Source organism: Protopterus annectens, chromosome 12.part0 (genome assembly GCF_019279795.1).
Source record: "Protopterus annectens isolate FY-2018-M chromosome 12.part0, PAN1.0, whole genome shotgun sequence".
Taxonomy (NCBI): Eukaryota; Metazoa; Chordata; order Ceratodontiformes; family Protopteridae; genus Protopterus; species Protopterus annectens.
Window position 1 is genome coordinate 179950360 of NC_056746.1, and position 17068 is coordinate 179967427.

Below are 17068 nucleotides of genomic sequence, written 5' to 3' on the forward strand. Positions count from 1 at the left end.
AGAGCCATGGTTACCCTGCGAGTTCTAGGCACAGGTCTCGACTCCAGGTTTTTCTGAGCCATCCCTGCTCCTCGGAGCTTCAGCTCGAGTTAGTTCAGCTCCAGCTTCTTGAGGGTCAGTTCTTCGGAGCAGGGAATAACCCCAATTCGGAGGCAGTCTTTCTTGGTTCCAGGCCCCCTTCCCTCTTCAGGTGGGCCGGCTTTCAAGGCTATGCAGAGGGCCCTTTCTCTTGCACAGACTCGAGTCAGTGCCTAACTCCCTCTAGTTCAGTTATTCCTCCTGCCTCTCCACTGGGACAGTGGGTGCTGAAACCTCAGGTGTCACAGGCACAGGTACTGTCATTTTCTGATACCCCCCCAGATTATCCCCCTGAGGTGGTCCCTCAGAAAAGAAGTGGAAGAGGAAGCACTTGGCTTTCCCCCAGGAATCAGTCACCGAAGACACAGATTTCGATGAGAGGGAAGGGTCTCCACGTTCGCCCCTTGAAAATGTCTTGTGGAGATGTCTTGGAAATTTTAAAACAGAGAGATGGCTGAAAGTCCCAAATCCCTTCCTCAGAGGAATCTGTTTACCTGCAGGCTTTCAGCACCTGTCCATCTACCTCTTGGGTAACACTGCCCACTGATGAACTTATTCAGTTGATTTCTCAGTGATTGTGGAAGGCTCCAGACACCATCGATCCCATCCACAAAAGACCTGATAAGATGCTTTCTGCTCCCAAAGATAAACAGTTTTGGACAAAGGGGCTGGCTGTTGATGCTATGGTCATAGCAGCCACCACTACAAAGGAACTTCCTGAGGAGAGTTCCTTTGTCCATTACCCCAGTAGGGAGTCTCAGGCCATGAGCAGGTTTGGGAAGCAGGTATACACTTCATCAACCTTTGCCATAAGGTCCTTGAATTTTTTTGGCACATTTCACCAGACTCCAACAGGATATGACTAAAGAGATATCAGTCTCCCTGGTAGGAGCTGTAGCTGAGGGAGTCCAAGAGAAAGTGGCTTCCCAGTTAGTGACCATGGAGTCTGTGTCCAACTCCTCCATGATGCTGATAGCTTATACAGCCAAAGGGACATCTAGAGCAGCGGGTACAGGTGTAGCCATAAGGAGACATGCCTGGATGCACCTGTGTGACTTTGCGGAACCATTCAAGTCTTTTTTTGTCAATGCTCCTTTTGACGGAACATCCTTGTTTGGCCCTAAAGTAAAAGAGACTTTGCCCAGGTGTGAGAAGGGTGGTAAGACCCTTTCTGCTGTGGACTTAGTTTCTCCAACCCCCAAAGGTCCTTCTCTAGGAACGAGAGGAGCAGTGGAAAAATGTGGTTCAAGAAATCCCAAGGGCCTTTCCAAGACACACGTGGAGGGGGCAGAAGGGGGAACCAAAACTGAAGACAATGCCCTCGTGGCAGAGGTGGTCCACAAAACCAGTGCTTCGGGAATTACATCCCATGCAAGCCCTTTCAGCATTCCTGAAGGGAAGCCTGATTGTCTTTCTCTACAGGCAGTAGGGGGGCGCTTATCCTTGCACCTAAACACTTAGCTGAACTTAACAGTTGATTCCTGGGTGCAGGGGATCATATCCAGAAGCTATATCATTCCCTTTTCCCAACCTCTCCCCGTTCACAAGAAAATCCCTGATGTCCTACCCAGTCAGATTCAGCAGTGCAAGATATCCACAAACTGCTGGACAAATGAGTCATTAGAAAAGTTCCGCCAGACCAAGAAGGCTCCAGAACCTACTCAAGATTCTTTTTAGTGCCAAAAAAGACAGGGGACTGGAGACCAATTTTGGTTCTCAGTGTACTGAACGAATCTGTTCAGCAAACAGAGTTCTGGGTGGTCACCGTGCAGTCTATTCTAAAGATGACTGGATATGCTCAGTAGACCTTTAGGATGTGCATTATCATATAAAAATGGACAAATGCTTCATAAGGATGTTCATCGTGCATACAGCTGCAGTCATAACAGATGGGTTTTCCTGCCGTCAGGCGGGTCCTCGGTCAGCCGAATTCCAAAGTCTAGGTCCGGCGTCGGATGTCGTCGCTTCTTCCCTGACATCAGTGCGACAGGGGTATAAAGGAACCAGCGGACGCCATTTTCTTCAGTCTTTCTTGCCGCGCGGTGCCCGCAGCAGAAGCAATTCGCAAGTGCCGGTCGGCCAGCTCCTGAGATTACGAATATTTTTCAACCAAAGTCTTCTTGAAAGCTAAGTACCCCGTTGGGGAAACTTTTCTTGCCTCAGACCGATGTCAGACAAAGTTAATAATTGCATTTCATGTGGGAAGCAAATACCGCATAAGGATTTTCATTCCCTCTGCATTCCTTGCTTAGGCCCAGACCACGACGTCTCGGCCTGTCGTTTTTGTGCTACATTCAACAGACGCACTATTAAGCGTCGGGCGGAGTTCGCCCAACACTATTTTGGCAAAAAGTTTAATTACATTATGTCGTCGGATACTCCGACTCCAGTTTTAAGTAAAAGGCGCAAAGATAAGGACCGACATATGAGGTCCGCGACTTCTACCGACACCACACCAAAGCCGACTACAGGTGGTCCGGTTCTCAGTGAGGCACCTACGCAGCCCCTGACTACCGATGACACTTCTTTGGCGGTGTCTTCAGTGCCCGAGGTTGCAGGCTCTTCGGCCCACACCCCGACTACAGATACCGAAGCCACTCTTGGCAGTGAAACTCAGAGTTTAGACAGGCCTGCCACCTCTCAAGGTGTCTTCAGGCCTTCCTCTTCTTTTTCCATCAAGGCTTTCAATAAGTCTAAAGCAGCCATGCATACTAAAAGACAAGCCCCACAGGGCCCCTCTCAAGGCCCCATGCCAAAAAGCAGATGCTCAAAATGGCTGAGGATTTGATTACTCTTATCAGGGGGTTCTCAACCCCCTCCGGACAAAAGGCCCAGAGTGGAGGAAGAATCCCCTTCCTCGGACCAGGCCTCCATTATTTCAGAACATTCTGAAGACCAGGAACATTCTTACTCCCCTTTTGAAGATTCTGATGCAGAGGAGTCCATTCCCTCTGTCTCCCCCCCTGAGGATTACTCTTTTGGGGAAACCTTACATACCTTGAGGGAACACTTCCACTGGGAAGGCCAAGAGTACTCAGACTCAAGAAAAGGCTTAGGGATTTCCTGTTGCTCCCTCAGCACAGGCCTCTGGCTATACCTCCCGTGTTAGACATACTAGATGATGTGTATTCGGAGGCCTGCCTTAACCCAGATTCTTTACCTCCAGCTCCAGTCAAGCCTGACAGGTATTACCGGGTTCCTGATTCACACCAATTTCTATACAAAAGCCATGCGGCTGACCCAGAAACTATTTCACAGGGTCCCAAGGGAATTAAGGCCTCCACTGCTAAAAATCCATTACCTTCAGAGAGAGATTCCAGAGCTTTAGAAAGGTGGGGGAAGAAGGTATACACCTCGGCCACCTTAACCATGAGGGCATTAAACTGTCAGTTCCCTATGTTAAAGTACCAACAGTTTCTGTTATCACAGTTGAAAAGCAAAATGTCACAACCTGAACAACCAGACTTGAAGGAGTTGCAGGATTTGTTACATAGTGCAGAACAAGTGGGTAAACATACCTTACAATGTGGTTTTGATGCTTTAGAGGCCTCATGTAGAGCTGCTGTTACAGGATCAGTCATACTTAGACATGCTTGGCTCAAAGAGCAAACTTTACCAGATCATGTTAAAGCTAAATTACTGGATGCACCTCTGCAAAAAGATGTATTGTTTGGTGTTAAAGCTGAGGAGGTATTAAAGAAAATGGAGGAAAAGGCAAAATCAATGCAAACAGTGAAAGATTTCCTACAGGTACAACCTCCATGTTTCAGTAGAAATTGGCCTTCCAAAAATTGGTCCTTTCCAGCCACGGACAGACCCCAAAGAGGTAGATACAGGCGCCCGAGGGGTAGAGGGCAATCTCAAGGATCGTTTAGAGGCAGACAATGACAAGCACCTACACAAAGAGGTGGTGAGGATAGTTCACAGCCATTCAGAAAGCAGAACCAATGACTTTCCCCTTTGCATGCCAAGCAAGGCTCAAATGGCAGCACCTTTAGGCGGAAAACTGGCATTATTTTCAAAAAATTGGCATATTGTCACAAAAGACAAATGGATCCTGGACATTATAGACAGAGGCTACAGATTCCACTTTCACACCCTTCCAAAATGAGAGGCATGCCAAACCTGCCACACAATCAAAGGGCAGAGGCACAAAACAAATTTCAGATCTCATGGACATGAAAGCTATTCAAGAGGTACCTGCACAAGAACACGGTCAAGGTTTTTATTCCAGACTATTCCTGGTACCAAGAAAGGGAAAAGATTGGAGACCTGTTTTGGACCTATCCATCCTAAACACATTTTTACTCGTGCCAAAATTCAAGATGCTCACATTACAGCAGCTTCTTCCCATGCTGGGCAAGGAGTCTTGGCTGGTAACATTGGACCTCAAGGAGGCATACCTGCATGTCCCAATCAGACAAGATTGCAGAAGATACCTCAGATTTCTTGCAGGTTCAACCCATTATCAATTCTCTGCATTGCCCTTTGGCTTATCTACTGCGCCCAGAGTATTCACGAAATGCCTGGCATCAGTAATTGCCTTCTGCAGACTTCAAGGGCTACAAATATACCCATACCTGGACGACTGCCTGATCCAAGCGGACAGCAAGCACATACTTCTGAAACACCTGGCGTATGTAATAATGTTGTTGAAATCTCTCGGATACACAGTCAACAAAAAGAAGTCAAGACTAATACCCTCTCAAACAATAATTTTCCTGGGTGCCAGCTTGGATACAAACACCCAGATGGCCTACCTCACGCCAGAGAAACAAGGGCAACTAACTCAATACTTCAGAAAACTGGCAACTTTCACCAGGCTGACTGCAAGAAAAATCCTGCAGGCTGTGGGATTCATGGCATCTTGCATCCTACTAATCCCATGTGCAAAGATGCATATGAGGAAACTTCAATGGTACCTAAAAAACCTATGGTCTCAACACAGCCACAGTTTGGAAACAATAATACCACTGATTCCATGTCTTCAAAAGGAATTTCTGTGGTGGGCTCAAGCATGCCAAAGAAACGCAGGTCTACCATTCTGCAAGCCTCAAGCAAATCAAGTCATCACAACAGACGCCTCGGATTACGCCTGGGGGGCGCACATGACAGATCGGTGCATTCAGGGCAAATGGTCCCAAAAAGAAAAGCACCTACACATCAATCAAAAGGAAATGCTAGCAGTAATAAATGCTATTACAGCTTTCAAAGACCTGCTGCATCCAGGCCAGCTATTGATAAGGACAGACAACACCACAGTAATGTGGTACATAAACAAATGGGGAAGAACCCATTCATACCCCCTATGCAGGCTAGCCATGTCTCTTTGGAACATGGCTCTGGAATTGCAAAACGAGCTTCAAGCACAGTTCCTGCCAGGCAAGGAAAACACGCTGGCAGACAACCTAAGCAGATATATGACAAATCAACACGAATGGAAGTTGCATCCTCAAGATTTTTCAAAGATAATTCAAGCATGGGGAAGGCCAGACATAGATCTCTTTGCCTCCCACAAAAATCACCAATTGGCAAACTTCTGCTCAAGGACCTTTCATCCACAGGCCTGGAAAGTGGACGTACTCTCTTTCAGTTGGACAACAATGACAGTTTATGCCTTTCCACCTCTTCCTCTGCTGCCCAAAGTTCTATTAAAAACCAGAGCAGACAGACCAAAGATGATTCTCATTGTTCCAGACTGGCCAAGACAACACTGGTACCCACTCCTGAGGAGCCTGACGCATTCCCCACCATGGATCCTGCCTCTAATGCCTCTTCTACTGACTCAGCACAACTTCAAAACTCTTCACAGTCAGCTGAAAACACTCAATCTAGCCGCATGGAAGATTCCTTAAAATCACAACAGACCCTACTCTCCAAAGAGGTGCAGGATGTCATTTTGGAGGCCAGAAGACCTTCTACTAGAAAAGCCTACTCCGCAAAATGGAAACGGTTTTGTGCTTGGAATGAGAAAAAGGGCCAGAACCCTGGAATACTGAATTTACCTCAAATATTACAGTACCTAGCTGAGCTGCTAAGCAGAGGACTTTCATTCCCCTCCATCAAAATCCATGCCTCAGCCATTTCTGCAGAATACAACACTGATCCTCCTTTATTTTCTCACCCCCTCTTAAGACAGTTCCTCAGAGGGGCTAAGAATATAAAACCCCCAAGGAAATTACCAGTACCTGCTTGGGACCTCAATTTCATTCTAGAAAAACTTACTTTGCCTCCCTTTGAGCCAGCTGCCTCAACAGAACTGCAATATTTGTCCTGGAAAACAGCCTTCCTGCTGGCTATCACCTCAGCTCGCAGGGTTTCAGAACTACAAGCCCTCATGGCTGTGCAGCCTTTCATCATTTTCCATCAGGACAGAGTATCCTTGTGAACCAACCCTTCCTTTATGCCAAAGGTAGTATCCAGGGTAGCCTTGAATCAGGCTATCCACTTACCTACCTTTTACCCCAATCCTCAAAACAAAGGGGAGAGACTACTACATTCCTTGGACATTCATAGACAGCTACGTTGTTATTTGGACAGAACAAAGCCTTTCATAAAATCAGAGCAACTCTTTGTGTCCTATGCTACAGGAGCTCAAGGGAAGCCTATTTCCAAACAGACGATCTCAAAATGGATAGCCCACTGCATACGCTTTTGTTACTCTTTTCATGGTACAACTGTACCTGCAGGCATCAGGTCTCACTCCACAAGGGCCACAGCCACCTCTGCAGCTTTCCTCAGGGGGGTTCCTACCAAAGATATTTTGGAAGCTACCACTTGGAGTTCTGTACATACTTTCTCCAAGCACTATCACCTACCATTATACTCCAAATCTAGAGCAGGCTTTGCCACTGCAGTCTTGCAGGGCATCCTGGCTCCCCCTAGTTCCACCTAGTGCCTACCACCCCTTTTTTAGCTTTGGTATTCTACCCATCTGTTATGACTGCAGCTGTATGCACGATGAACATAGTACAGTTTTGTACCTACCATAAATGTAGATGTTCGAGTGCTAATACAGCTGCAGTCCAGGTTTCCCTCCCTTCTTCCCCTCTGGGACAGGCCTAATGGCTAACTCTTCCTCATACAACCTGATTGGGGTATTCTTTTATGGTGTATTTGCTTGCAGCTACTGTTTTTTGATTATACTGCATTGCATTATTACATAAATTTATGTATTGCCTTCCTTCTGGGGGCACCTGACATCTGGGGCAAGAAAAACTGAAGAAAATGGCATCGGCTGGTTCCTTTATACCCCTGTCGCACTGACGTCAGGGAAGAAGCGACAACATCCGACGCCGGACCTAGACTTTGGAATTCGGCCGACCGAGGACCCGCCTGACGGCAGGAAAACCCATCTGTTATGACTGCAGCTGTATTAGCACTCGAACATCTACATTTATGGTAGGTACAAAACTGTACTTTCCTCCACTTCCAGGTGGGAGACACTCATTACCAATTCAAAGCACTGCCCTTTAGACTCACCACAGTCACCAGGATGTTCACCAAATGCATGGCAGTAGCAGCAGCTCACTTGAGACTGCAAGGATTCTGAGTGTTTCCCTACTTGAATGACTAGTTCATAACTGCTTCGACCAAGCATCAGTTAACTCATGACATCTAAGTATTGCCTCCAGGTGCATCTGCAGTTACCTCCTACTGACACCTCTAGGTGTCAAATATGGCTTGTTCACATTTGCATCAATAATTCTAAAACCATGCTAGGTACAAGCGTTTAAAAGATTTTATCTTAAAGCTTATACAATGGCAAACTCAACTGCATTAATATTTGACCTCTGTCTAGTGCTGGTAAATAAATATTAACTGTTGTTTTTATGATATTAATTTATATAGGTATAATTTTCACATTTTTTTAAGTATCTCAACAACCAAGTAACACAGACAGAACTTCTTAGCCTCATATGAAAGCTGTCAGCTAGATGAATAAAATGTCGCTGACAGTATGTGTATAACATGAGTGGTTGCTGAAATATTGTAAATTTATTACAAAATATTACAAATGGAGTACTTACTGTGTTTACTGTGACTTTTATAACATTTGGTTTAAGACCGAAAATGTAAAGAATACTACAACTATAAAAATAGCGTGTGCTGAAGACTTTGCCATTTATACTTCTTTCACAACCCCTATGGTTCCAGAGATATGAACATTTGTTTGATTTGATTCTTTCAAAAGGCTTAGGCTCCACCCATTGGAAGTTACAGTGCAAACTTCCTGACCTCCATTGGAGTGAATGAGTTATAGCCATAGACTACACTCTCAACATCTGTGCCCATCTGGTGATTACCGTCAATGTAGAAAAGTCAAATTTTACCCTGACACAAAATTTAGAATTCATAGGCGTAGTACTGAATACTAAAACGACAATAGAATCTCTTCCTCCAGAATGACAGCAAGAGAATTGTGGTTCAGGTTCAAAAATTAATTCACAGAAAGAAGGTTCCAACATGATCAGTCTTGCAACCTCTAGGATTCATGGCAGCTTCTATAACTCTAGTACCATTCGCCAGGTTACATATGAGAATTCTGCAATGCCTGCTAGGTTCCCAGTGGTCTGTCCCTCACCACCTGATGTCTGACCGAATTCTGATCACCAGCTGTTGCAAAATGTATCTTTTTTGGTGGATACATTCCAAGTAAATACTTCACGGTTGTCCTTTTGTTTTTCCGGAGCCCATGGCCAAAGTGACCACGGATGTCTCCCAGATGGGGTGTGGTGGCATTATCTGTGCAAGACGGTCCAAGGCACTTGGTCCCCATTAAAGGCCAACTTGCACATCAGGGTTCTGGAGATGAGAGCGGTGCTTCTTGCGTTGCAGGCTATTCAGACCGCTCTTCCTCTGGGAACAATTGCAGTTCAGACAGACACTATGTCAGTGGTTTGGTACATCAGCAAGCAGGGAGGAACCGAGTCTTAACCCCTTTGTTGAGACGCCCTCAGAGTGTGGCAGTGGGCGACCTCGTCCAACTGCTTCCTAATAGCAAAGCACATTCTGTGGCATTCCAGTGTGATTGCAGACAAGCTGAGCAGATGCATCATTCAGCCTCACGAGTGGTCTCTCAATCCAGAACGTGCAAAAATATTTCATCACTGGGGTCAACCTTGCAGTGACCTGTTTGCCTCTCCCCTAAACAACAAGTGCAGCAATTACTACGCCTTAATTCCCCCTACGGGAAAGTCACCCAGGGACACTCTCCTCCACGATTGTCTCCCTGGTCTACTGTATGGCTTTCCTCCAGTACCTCTAATTCCCAAATTCTTACAGAAAGGAATTAGTTTGAAGAGTACATTAATCCTCATTACTCACTTTTGGCCTTGAAAGATTTGGTTCCCCTTTCTTTGGCCTTACTTGATTCAACAACTTTGGATTCTAGACCCAGTGCCAGATCTCCTGTTCCATCCATACAGTCTTGTTCACCAAAACATTTTGAACCTCACGCTGACTGTGCATGGTTCCTCCAATTCCATTTATTGCCAGGCATCCTAGCATGACCTGGCCGGTACGTCGCATCCTTTTATTGGCTCATAAGCCTTCTACTAGAAAACTGTATTTAAGTAAGTGAAAAAGATTTACAATTTGGGCCGATCAAAAGCAAATTTTGCTTCAGTAGAGCATGTTTTTAGATTTCTTAGCATTTCTGTTCAATGCTGGGGCTTCTCCATCTACCCACGAACTACAATTGGCTGCAATTTCTAATTTTCACAATGGTTTAGAAGAGCGTTTTTTAGCCTCTCACAGGCTTTATAAATTGTTCTTAAGAGGCGCACTTTTGTTAAAACCCCCATTCAAAGATCCAGTTCCTCTTTTGGCCTGAACTTAGTGCTACAGGTGGTAATACAGTCCCCACTTTGAACCCTCTGCAGAATGCAATCTTAAGTTTTTATCTTGGAAGACACTCTTTTTAGTAGTCATTACTTAAGTCAGAAGAATATCAGAAATCCAGGAGTTATCATCTGAACCTTCTTAATTAGTTTTCCATAAGGATAGGGTATCTTTATGAACAAACTCTTCCTTCCTGCCCAAGGTAGTATTTGAGGCTAACATTAACCAGACTGTTAAAGTACAAGACTTCTTCCATAATCATTCTAACAAAGGAGAATATGCTCTACATTTACTATATGTCCATAGACAATTACGTTTCTTCACAGAGCAAAAAATATAAGACAATCAACTGTTTATTTCTTTTTCCAGTTCAAAGTTGGGCAAGGCAGTTAGCAAGATTACCTGTGCGTCTGAAAGACTGCATTTCATTCATTTATGATAAAAATAAATTAACTTTGCCTAAACCTGTCAGAGCACATTCTACAAGGTCTATAGCCACTTCAGGGGTCTTCCAGTCTAGAGCTTCAATGGATAACATATGTGCAGCAGCTACTTGAGCTTTTCCCTGTGCCTTTATTGTTCATTACAAACTGGACTTAGTCTCTAGGGGAAGATCATCCTTTGGCTCGATGGTACTCAGTAGTATCCTTCCATGAGTCCACCCAAGTTTTTAGGTAGCTGGGGACTCTGTCCCACTGTCAAGGATCAAATGAAGATTGAAAACATCAAATAAAGAAGTTATGTACTTACCATAATGTTCCATCAGTATTGGTTGTCTTCATTTATCCTTGATTTCCTTCAATTCTGATCTCCGACCTTTAAGAATTTTTGGTGGAGCGGATCATATATCCTTGAATTATGATTATTTAAGCACAGTAGATAAGGCTTCCATCTGGCTTACTTCCTGTAAATATATATGTATGTATAAATATATATATATATATGTATGTATAAATGTGTGTATGATTTATACATTTACCTACTTTCTGCAAACTCGATCTGAGGTAATTGAGAGAGATGGATTCCGGGTAGAGGTGAACCTTGAGAGTTTTTGGCTGGTGCGAGCTGTAATAATGGGTGAGTCGGTTCTGATATTGGAACCGAACCCATCTGTCAAGGATAAATGGAGATGGACAACACAGATGGAACGTTATGGTGAGTACAAAACTTCTTTTTTTTTTTTTTTTTTCAGAAAATGCTCTGGAATGCAAGATGTGTATAGGCTGCTAGAGGTTCGACATTCCACACTGCTTAGGTGTTAATGAATTAAAAAATCCTTCAATACATTTTTTTTATTTTAATTTCAGTACATTTTCCATCTTACAAAATTCTCTTTGAATGTCGTGATATAAACTCTATGATGGCAGATGTACTAATGAGTTAAAAATCTCCATCCCCCTTCCTATTTATGTTGTACCACCCACAATTTCATAACCTGGTTACATTATCCAGTTTTTCTGACCATTGCTGCCCATTTCTTTCATATTTCCATAATTTATACCTGTAACACTGACCTCTGTCTCACTGAAATACACTCCCTGTATAATGACTCATTCGGCCAAACCTGTACTTTTCTTATTATTTATTGAGAAACCAACATACCAAAAATATCCTTTTGGTTGCTATAAAACCTCCTTAATCAAAATTCTGTTCTTCCCCACCAAAATTAACTAATCAGGCTAACGCAATGCAGTCTGAAGTCTCAACCCTTCTGTTAATTCCCACCTAGCTTTATGTATAGACACTTTACCACATTGTATCATTGCATTTGTAATCTGTGAGAAAGGGACCCCATCCATCACACATCCCTGATGTAACCCCTGTTCCATGCAAATTGTCAATGTCAACCATCCATTAACATTCACAACTGTCTGAGTTTTACCATACTTATAAGTCAGACCTAGGACTTTATTCTGTCTGTGGATCTTGATAAAGTGATACCTCTACTTGGTTTATTACCTGCAGTACTGTGTACTGTTGGTTCTTGGATGTTGACCTGTTAGACTTGCAGAAAGTGCAAAATTGTATGTTGTAGTTAAGTCTTCCTCATAGCTGCCATTGTCCTACCTTGCTGAGGGATTTTCTCTGTCTTCCTGTCACTGCCCAACTGATATTTCATATCTTATTGTTAACATATGGAGTTGTATACAGACTGACTCCTGCTTATTTGAAAGAGCTGCTGAAGCCTTTTTTTCCAGCTAAGCCCATTATGGTCATTAGGAAGGATCTGATAGTTGCTCAAAGGGCCTACTATGAGCAATGTGCATGTTTGTCCTCTACATATCTTTCATTTATTTATTTATTTCACATTTGTTAATAGAGTCCAACTGAGTTTGAAAACAAACCCATTTTCAGTGGGGACCCGAGGGGAAAAGCCCCAGCAAACATAAGTAAAGATAAAGTGACAATATACAAATATTAAATAGCAATCACAATATAAAATCAATGTAAAAAGAAAATGTTATTAGCTGTTTGCATTGCATTGATAGTAAGCGACCCATTTTCAGTGGAGACCCAAGGGAAAGAGCCCCAGCAAACATAAGCAAAGTAAACATACAGGGCAAAAACTAGTAAAAATAACAATGCAAATACAAAATTAATTATAAAGAGAAAAACAAAGAAAAAAATATGAACATTAAGGGTTGCAATGATAGCAGTGGTCAAAGTGTACTACATATGAGAGCAAAAACAAAAAAGATAATCATTGTTCAAAAGAAGGACAATGTATAGACATTGATAGGAAGTGGGGGATAGTGTGGAGAATGGGAGGGGGAGAGAAAGGGGGGCTATAATAGTAGAGCTGAGGGTTTAGGAGGTTAGTTTAAGCAGAAGTTACTAACAGCGAAAGAAAGGTAGGAGATGCAACAGGCTGTACAGTAGGTCAGACTAAGACTACGTGTGGTCAAGGCGACAGCATAATTTCAAGTTTAGTAGGTGGGAGTAGTCTAAGTTTTTGGTGGGGTTTTTTTTGATGGTCTGTTGTATGTGCAAGTCAAATTTTAGTCGGTCATCAGTTATTACCCCAAGGTGTTTGGTGTGTGAGGCAGGGGAGATAGTGGTGCCATCTAGGCAGGAAAGAGAAAAATTGAATTTAAGGTGAGAGATTTAAGCTCCTTTTTAAAACAGGGAAAGGAAAGGTTGGATCTAATATGGAGAGGGAGTTTGTTCCAATTTAGTGAGACAGAGTGTTTTTAAAGTAGTTTGCCAATATTCCTTTTGGATTTATAAACTGAGAGAAGATGCTGATCAGCAGTCCGGAGAGGCCGGGGGGGGGGGGGGGAGTAGAGACTAACATGGGAGGCGAGAGCAGGGCAGGCAGAGGGATTGTTGAGTATGGAAAAAGTAGTGTGGAGTTGCAATTGTAGGAGAAGGTACAGAAATTCCAGCCACTGCAGTTTGTTTAGTGAGAGGCAGTGATGTGAAGAGAGTGGTTGGTTTAGAATAAATCCAGCAATTTTGTTGTATGTTTGTTCCAGTTTCTGCATTGAGGTAGTTTAGATATTGGTAAGGATGGGGGAAGCGTATAGAAGCCTAGATAAGAGAAATGCCTGTGCAAGAGTGCATTTAGTGGCAGATAGCATAATTTCAAGTTTAGTAGGTGGGAGTAGTCTAAGTTTTTGGTGGTTTTTTTTTTTTTGGCCTGTTGTATGTGCAAGTCAAATTTTAGTCGGTCATCAGTTGTTACCCCAAGGAGATTGGTGAGTGAGGCAGGGGATAGTGGTGCCATCTAGGCAGGAAAGAGAAAAATTGGATTTAAGGTGAGTCTGAGGTAGGAAGAGAAGGAGTTGAGTTTTCTTAGGGTTAAGGATTAGTTGATTGTTTTTGAGCCATTTTTCAACAGAGATAAAGGAACTCTGTGTTAGTGTGTGTAGTTCAGAGATAGTATTGAAGATGGATAAGAGAGTAGAGTCATCTGCTTATTGTATTACAGATGAGAGACTGCAGGATGAATGTAGGTTGTTGGTAAAAATGTTGAAAAGGAGCGGTCCAAGTATGGAGCCTTGGGGTACTCCTATTTGAACAGCAAAGAAGGGTGAGAAAGCCTGCTGCCACCTAGCAGCTTATTTTCTGCCAATAAGGTAGGATTTGAACCAGCCAAGAGTAGAAGGAGAGACGTTTAGGTCTGACAGTTTGTTAAGAAGGATGGGATGAGACACAGTGTCGAAGGCTTTAGAGAGGTCAAGGAATAGACAGGAGATGAGGAGGTTGTTATCTCTAGCTTCTGCAACCTTTTGAGTAAAGGATAGTAAGGCAGTCAAGGTACTGTGTTTAGGACGGAAACCATGTTGCCAGAGGGTGAGGAGATTTTTGTGAATGAGATAGGACAGTAGTTGAGTATGTATACATTTTTCAAGGATCTTAGAGAGCGGTGAGAGAATAGCAATTGGTCTGTTGTTAAAGGGTTCAACAGAGTTGCCACCTTTCTGTAGAGGAGTGGTATAGAAGATTTCCATATTTCCTGTGAAGTAGATTCCTGAACGGAGCAGTTGCTTAAGATAGATACAGGGTATGCAATAGAGTCAGCAGCAATTTTCAGAAATTGAGGGTAAAGTTTATCAGTGGAGGGAGAGCATGTTTTTAGTTTAAGAAGCAGGGATTTGATGTATTTAGTAGAAACCGTTCACAAGGTATAAGGCTAAGAGACAGAGGAGCATAGAGGTTTAGGGGGGTAGGTGAGGATGACACAGAAGAGTTGGGATGAGCAGAGTTACCAGAGGGTAGGAGTTTAGAGATGTTGTCTATGAGGTGTTGAGTTAGTCTGCAGTTTCAGTGGGAGAGTGATAGGGGAAAGGGTTAGGGATGGTAGGAGAACCAGTGTGGAGCAGGGAGTTGATAATACTCCAGAAGTTTTGGGGGTCATTTGGGTGAGAGCTTTGAAATTTAGTGAAATATTGACATTTATCCAAAATAATAAGTTTTTTTTTTTTTACACAATTTGAGTTGCTTATATCCTTGGAGAAAGGTGGGAGTTTTAGTGGTTTGCCATTTTTTCCATAGAGCATTTCTTTTATGCATCAAATCATGAGTAGCATTGGAGAGCCAGGGTGTGAAATTAGGTTTGATTCTGATTCTGTGAGTTGGGGGCAAGAGAGTTTAGGACATCAAGGAAAATGTGGTTGGATTAGTAACAGCATTATTGAGTGGGAGAGTTTTTAGGAAAAACCAGTTGATGGCAGAGAGTCTATAGTTAAATGTTTCCTACAATCTCTGTAGAGATGGGGCTTAGAAAGATGAGGAGAGTGCCTTAAGATAGAGATGGGAGAATGGTCACTAATAGAATCAGGGAAGGTAGAAGGGTTGCAATAGTTGTTTGGAGAGTTGGTCAAGATCCAGTCAGTTGTGGAACCAGTAGCATTTTTACTGTAGTGGGTAGGGGTAGTGATCATTTGTGAGAATCCATACAGGTTTATGAAATGTTGGGGTGAGTCACCAATAAGGGAGTTCTAATCTATATTAATATCTCCAAGAACGATGGATGTTCTTCGTTCCACATTGCTGCAGTCCTTACTATTGGGTAGTCCGCTGTCCAGTCGGCCCGAATACCAGAGTATATGGCTGACGTCGGTCAGGGCGCATTAGACTGACGTCAGTACGTCAGGGTACTAATGCGCATGACCGACGTCATATCCTCAGTCTTTTTTGCCGCATGGTCCGATGCAGAAGCAGTTTTGCGAGTGCAGGTTGGCGTTCTGAAATATTTCCGAAACCGGAGTTTCAGACCGAATCAGAGTTGGCTAAGTACCCGTTGGGGAACATTTTGGTTTTCTTGCCTCAGTATTTAACCGGATGTCAGAAAAAGTGAATAACTGTATTTCTTGTGGGAAACAGATACCTCATAGGGATTACCATACCTTGTGTATACCTTGTTTAGGGCCTGAGCACGACGTTGTTGGATGCCGCTCTTGTGCTAGGTTTAACAAACGCACTATTAAGAGGAGGTTAGACTGTGCCAGGTTAGTGTTTGGGAAGCGTTGCAATTATAAAATGCCGTCGGATGCTCCGGCCCGCTTCCAAGAAGCGCAAGGACAAAACAGCGAAGCCTAGGGTTGATGAACCGGCAGTCCCGGACGTCGGTTCTTTAGAAGGCTCAGTGGAGCCAGAGGTATTGCCAGGAGTTTCTTTGGAGTCTCAGGCAGAGACTTTACTGTTACAGGATGTGCCTTCTCAGGAGGTAGGCCAGGCTGAGGGGCTTCTCAGGTAACTGTTCTTCCCTCTCTTCCCAAGGTAGTTAGAGCCTCTCCTTCTGTTGCCAAAACTTCTTTGAGAGGTAGGCCAAGTTTAGCTTCAGTGGGGGCTTCTCCTAGCACTTCAGGTTCTGTGCCTAAGAAACATATGCTTAAAATGGCAGAAGATTTGATTACTATGATTAGAGGTTCTATGCCCTCCTGATAAGAGGCCTAGGGTGGAACCTGAGTTTGAGTGTTTGGAACAGTATTCAGAGGCTTCAGAGTCTTCTGCGGAAGATTTGCAGGAGTTTCCACCTTATTCTGATTCTGATGTGGATGATTCCACTCCTACAGCTTCTCCTCCTGAGGATTTCTCATTTTCAGAGACTCTGCATTCCATGAGAGAACACTTTAAATGGGAAGGCCAAGATTACTCTGATTCCAGGAAAAGGCTTAGGAATTCTTATTTTTACCCCAACATAGGCCCTTAGCTATACCTCCTGTGTTGAATGTGGTGGAAGATGTTTTGCAGAGGCTTCCCTGAACCCTGACTCTTTGCCTCCTGCCCTGTTAAACCTGATAGGTACTATAGGGTGCCGAAGCTCATAAGTATTTGTTTAAGAGTCCTAGGGCGGATCCAGAAACTGTTTCTCAGGGGCCTAAAGGTGTTAAGGCCTCTGTGGTTAAAAATCCTGTTCCCACTGATAAAGAGGCAAGGGCTTTGGATAGGTGGGGAAAGAAAGTGTATACTTCTTCCACACTAGCCATGAGGGCGTTGAATTGTCAGTTTCACATGCTAAAATATCAAAATTATCTCCTTTCACAATTGAAATCTAAGGTGGATGCTTTAGCGGAAGGTATTGAGTGTAAAGAGTTGCTGGATTTAGTTCATGTGTCTGAACAAGTAGGTAAGCATTCTTTGCAATGTGGTTTTGATGCTGTACAGGCCTCTTGAGGGTGGCTGCTACTAGTTCTGTTCT

General features: G+C 43.6%; 1 protein-coding gene across 8 annotated transcripts in view; it reads left to right on the top strand.

Moving 5' to 3' along the window:
- The window catches only part of TRAF7 (TNF receptor associated factor 7), a 1047901-nt gene that overhangs the window by 661550 nt on the left and 369283 nt on the right, over window positions 1–17068 (top strand). The gene's annotated exons all lie outside the window — the stretch shown is intronic.